The sequence below is a fragment of the Lycium barbarum genome, chromosome 12 (assembly GCF_019175385.1).
Source record: "Lycium barbarum isolate Lr01 chromosome 12, ASM1917538v2, whole genome shotgun sequence".
In the NCBI taxonomy this organism is placed as follows: Eukaryota; Viridiplantae; Streptophyta; class Magnoliopsida; order Solanales; family Solanaceae; genus Lycium; species Lycium barbarum.
The window spans coordinates 14,859,801-14,865,827 of record NC_083348.1 but is presented as its reverse complement, the minus strand read 5'-3'; positions in this window follow the sequence as shown (position 1 = coordinate 14,865,827).

The window sequence follows — 6,027 nt, the reverse complement described above, 5'->3', positions numbered from 1 at the left end:
AAGTGAATGTGCACGCACGAGCAAGAGTTATAATTTCAAAAGATACTAAGACCTGAATTTACTTCAGTTTTGTGCGTGGATTGGCCTTGTTTTGGGGTGGTCTTTAATTTTTGCCCCTCAAATTGGTGGTCTTTAATTTTTCCTTTCGTCTAATACCCTGAGGTTCTGAGTTCGAATCCCAGCTCAGTAAAAAAGAAGGAATTTCGCAAGCTAGAGGTTTGAATTCACAAGGCAAAATAGAGGTTTGAATTCATAAGGTAGAATTTTGCCTGAAGGGAAAATTCCGCTCCTTCAAAATTGTGCTTTAAGGTAGAGTTTTGCCCAAAATTCTGTTTGAAGCAGACAAAATTTTGCTTGCAGGCCTAACTTTGGCCCGAATAAGCTTGCTGTAAAATTTTGCCTTGTGATTTTTTGTTTTGACTAAGTCGGGGTTCGAACTCCAAGAGTATTGAGTCGAACCCCTTTCCAACGAGGCAAGTGGCTGAACGCCCCTTTAGAGATAGAGGAAAGATTTGCCCCAGCTTGGCGAATCGCATCCCCGCGCAACGAATTGCATTGCCAACCTCCTGATTGTCTTCTTATCATTTTCCGTTGCATGTTTGGGATACGTTTGGTCTTCAATATATTCCCTGATGTCAGTAAACCATGGTTTACCGTTGGGTGCCCTTTCAATGGCCAAAAGATCACTATTGAACATGCCGGGAGTCAACTCCAAAATTTCTAGTAGGTTGCAATACACCGGGCTGCTTCTTTGTTCGAAGGATGGCATATACACGTCGCAATAAAGAACTCCACTGCTTCAAAAAACAATGCAACCAGAAAAATAAGAGAAGCCTTTAAACAGTTCGAAGGAAGACAGTGTAACGTAACCTTTCACAAAGGATTTGCAAACTTGATTGGGTATGTCACCAAGCAAGATAAGAAACCATACGTATGGGGAGAATTTTCAGAGGAAGAAATCTTAAAAATCGGAGAAAAGGCAAGGGCGAATATTAGGCGAAGAGCAAAAATTAAAGACCACCCATTTGAGGGATGAAAATTAAAGACCGCCCCAAAATAAGGGCATTCCCTGCGAATTGCCCAATTTACTTCAAGACAATTCCATTATTTAACTCTTTAATGGGGGTCTTATTTCTTTTACCAAAGTTCTTGTAATGATTACACAATGAGAGTGTTACGGTACTTCAAAAAATACTGCATTTAACTAAGCGTTGTTGAACACTTTCATATAAAATGGGACGGACGAGTATTTAAAAGTGAAATCATGTCAGAGTTTTATATAAAAGTAATGAAATAAGTATATGCAAAACATTTTTAGGAAACTATCTATAAGATTATTTTTCATCAAACGGTGCAGATGGTTAAATAGAAATTCTGTGTCTAGAATACAACACCTACTTAACAAGTCAAAGTAGCACTTTTCTTATTTCTTTGACCACAAAAATCCAACACTATAAGAAGAGTTTTAGGGGTAAAAATTTAAACCGAAAAGAGCCAAAAGTACCCCTAACATATGAAAAATGGCTCAGAAATACCCTTCCTTAATTTGTTTAAAAATACTCCCAACTTATTTTTTTTCTCAATAATACCCCTCAAACTAACACTCTAAATTTGATTGCTTTTAAATTAACTAATACTTGAAAAGTCATTCATCAAAGCTCTAAACAATACCATGATTTAAAGGAGCCACATCAATTAAGCGAGAGCACATTATGAACTTTGAAGGATTAGTAGTCCAGATATTATTAGCACCGGAAGCAATGAAGGATCAAGAAGCAAGAGGTTTAAGGTTTCTTCTTCTGTAATGGTTCCTCCTACTTTTAGTGAATCTCCCTTTGATATCACAAGATGCAGCTCAGAAGTCGGAGTTTAAAAGTTAGTTGGAGTTCAGGAAATTAGTTAGCTAGCTGGGTTGTTAGTTGACAGTTTCCAAGTTGTTAGAGTCAGTTAGTTAGCTATCAAGTTGTCACGTCCCAAAACCTTGGTGAGGCTGGCCAACACTCAGTGCCTTAACTTAACTGAGCGAACCACCTACATGAGACCTTATGCAGATGCTTATGAATCCGAAGCAAGAGGTACGACAACTCAGCGGGCGCCATCCTATAAGAAGGAATGGAAATAGGACGCGTGCTCAGCTCCAAGTCGATATAGAAATCAATGTCAGCGGTTGGGCAGCAGACCCGTCAAATCAGAAAGGAAGATCTCGACAAACTCACTCACAATAGGCACAGACTCAAGGGGCGGAGAATCAACACTAGTATCGCAAACATGGGCTAAATAAGCCAAACACCCATTCGCCACTAACTTCTTCGCACGGACATAGGAGATGATCTTCTTCGAAGCGGGACTCAGGGTACCCCTCCACTCTAATCGAGGAATGCCAAGCATAGCTAAAGTGACTGTCTTAGCGTGACAGTCCAAGATTGCATGGAAGGGAGATAACCAGGTCCTACCCAAAATAATGTCGAAGTCTACTATATCAAATATCATCAAGTATACCCACGTATGATACCTCATGAAAGTAACTAAACAAGACTGAAAGACTCGATCGACAATAACAGAATCTCCGACCAGAGTAGATACACGGATAGGCACACCAATACAATCACAACACAAATCCCAATTAACAACATGATAGACAGACACATAGGAATAAGTAGACCCCGGATCAAACAATACCGAATCATGTTGATGCCGAACAAAAATATTACTTGAGATTAGAGCATCAGAGGCTTCCGCCTCGGGCCTACCCCGAAAAGAATAGCACAGACCACCACCATGGACACCTCTAGAAGCCTGCGGACCACCTCTACCTGACCGGTGCCCACCTCTGTTTTGATAAGAGCCACTCAGCCGGACTGAGCACCTCCTCTAACTGATGATCCACCTTTGCCACTAGAAGGTACTGAGGCCCTCAGAGTCTGGAACTTGGAACCCTGCTGGGACCCACTCTGCACTGTCCTGGGGCAATCTCTCATAAAGTGACTGGGGTCGCCACACGCATAGCATGCTCTAGGAGCTGGAGATGCATGGAAGCTGATGAACTGGAGGGGTCGACACGGTCCACTGTACGGGAGTAAGATCCATCATAAGCCTTCCCAGCTCCATAGCCACTGGGTCTAGTAGGACCACTCGAAGAAGCCTGTAGTGCTGATTGGACAGGGCGGCTGGGGGTTGACTCTCTAATCGAGGAATGCCAGGCATAGCTAAAATGATTGTCTTAACGTGACAGTCCAAGATAGCATGGTAGGGAGATAACCAGGTCCTACCCAAAATAATGTCGAAGTTGATCATATCCAATATCATCAAGTCTACCCACGTATCATCCCCCATGAAAGTAACTAAACAAGACCGAAAGACTCGATCGACAATAACAGAATCTCCGATCGGAGTATATACACAGATTGGCACACCAATACAATCACAACACAAATCCCAATCAACAGCATGATAGACATACACATAGGAATAAGTAGATCCCCGATCAAACAATACCGAAGCATGTTGATGCCGAACAGAAATATTACCTGAGATCACAGCATCAGAGGCCTTCGCCTCGGGCCTACCCAGGAAGGAATAGCATAGACCGCCACCATGGCCACCTCTAGAAGCCTGCAGACCACCTCTACCTGACTGGTTCGCACCTCTGGTCTGATAAGAGCCACCGTGGCCTGACTGAGCACCGCCTCTAACTGATGAGCCACCCCTGCCACTAGAAGGTACTGGGTCCCTCGGAGTCTGGAACCTGGAACCTGTTGGGACCCACTCTGCACTGGCCTGGGGAAATCTCTCATAAAGTGACTGGGGTCGCCACACGCATAGCATGCTCTAGGAGCTGGAGGTCGATGCACGGAAGCTGATGAACTGGAGGGACCGGCACAGTCCACTGTACTGGAGTAAGATCCACCATAAGACTACCTAGCTCCAAAGCCATTGGGTCTAGTAGGACCACTCGAAGAAGCCTGTAGTGCTGACTGGACAGGGCGGCTGGGGGCTGATTGATAGGGCCTGGATGACTGTCCCTCGCCCCTGTAACTGGATCCACTGCAACTACCATAATGACGTGGCTTCTCTCACTAACCTCTCCTAGAGATCGAGCCTTAGCAGACTCGAGACCCACGGCATGATCAACAATAGCCTGGAAAGAAGACCCCATGGTCACCAACTGAAGACAAGCAACATGAATCGGGTACACAAGTCCATTCACAAATCTACGGACTCTCTCCTCCTCCGAGGGAATCATCTGGGCAGCATATCGGGCCAAGAACATAAATCTGTCCTCGTACTTAGAAAGAGACAACCCAAGTTATAGCAAATGGAGAAACTCATCCTTGCGTGCATCCCTCAAAGTACGCGACACGTACTTATCCAAGAAGGCCTGATAAAACTGAGTCAAAGAAAGAGGGGGCGCACCAACTGCCCTGTTATTAATGAATGCCCTCCACCAAGTCTTCGTGTCGCCGCAAAACTGGAATGACACGTAGTCCATGCCATGAGTCTCAACTATACCCATCTTGTAGAGATGCTCATGCATCTCCACAAGAAACTCATAAGCATCCTCGATACGTAAGCCAAAGAACTTGGGCGACTTCATCTTCAGAAACCTCCAAACCAGATCCTGATCACCAACAGTCATAATCTGCGCAGTAACAGGCCTAGGAGCACCCTCGGGAATCTAAACAATACCAATACGCGGGGCCATGGCTACGGCAGGTTGCATGCCCGTGGTCTGTCCCTGCTCGGGAGTCCATACCCCCACTCGAGTCTAAGAGCCGCCACCTGGAGTAGTGGCACCCCCTACAGCATGCTGGCCGTCCAGATGAAGAAGTACCCGGGACATGATATCCTGAAACATAAGGTCAGACACAGTATCGGGTTGGGTCTAAGCTGGTCCTGTACCACCCCTGACTGCCGGTGCTGCCTCCAGCTGTTGCTCTGGAGAGGCTGAGCGTTCTCGGCTCTGTCCAGCTATAGGGGCTCCACCCTTAGCTAGTACGACTCCAAAGCCTCTGGCTCGGTCGCAACTTCTTGCTGTTCCTCGCCCTTTAGAGCCTGCCCCAGGAGCGGGCTCTGGTACCTCATCCCTCGCTATTGTAGCTCGAGTCCTCACCATCTGTGAGAGAACAAAATTTGAATCAGATACCAATTAGAATAAGGTTGCACGAAGGAATGAAAAAAGGGAAATTTCCTAAAGTCCTGCAGCCTCTCGCAGATAGGTACAGAGCTCTTCGTGCCGATCCACAAGACTCTACTAGACTTGCTCTTGTACTTATAGACCGGGTAACCTAGGGCTCCGATACCAACTTGTCACGCCTCAACTCGGGAAATGTGCTGGCACCTATCATTTTCCCACCTCGGTAGGCAAACCGTCCCTTAACCAACACCCGAACAAAGAAATGAAAGCAACTCCCAACAATAATATAATAAGTTTGACATAAAAGTAATAATAAGTGCGGAACAATACATGCCCAAATGAATCTGGTCTAAGTCGTACAAGAGCTACTACATAGATAAAGTTTGAATACATAGTAAGTCTGAATACATAGTCTCATAGATAAATACTGTCTCAAGGATAGAAATAAGACAAGTAATGAAAGAGTAGCCATCCGGGCTGCAGATCTGCCAAGTGCTCACCCTGGATGCTAGTGAATCAGGCCTCAGGATCAGTCACGAGGGATGGAAGTCTCTCTAACAGCGTACTCTACACGCATAAAAAGAGTACAACAAGGTAGCATCAGTACAAAACACGGTACTGGGTAAGCATCATAGGCCGACAACAGTTAGATCACATATGCAAATAAGAAGATGGAAGGATAATCATGCTCACAGACAGATACAAGTCAACAAGTCCAAGTAGTACAATCAATTACCAACGATGTGTCAAATATTTCACGAATCCAAACATAACCCAGTAATCACCTAATAGCTCAAATATCACTGAAGATCAATATCAATCCAAAATGATAATAAGAAAATATATATGTATGCAAATGGAATGCAATGCAATGATACACACATGCTCTGGGG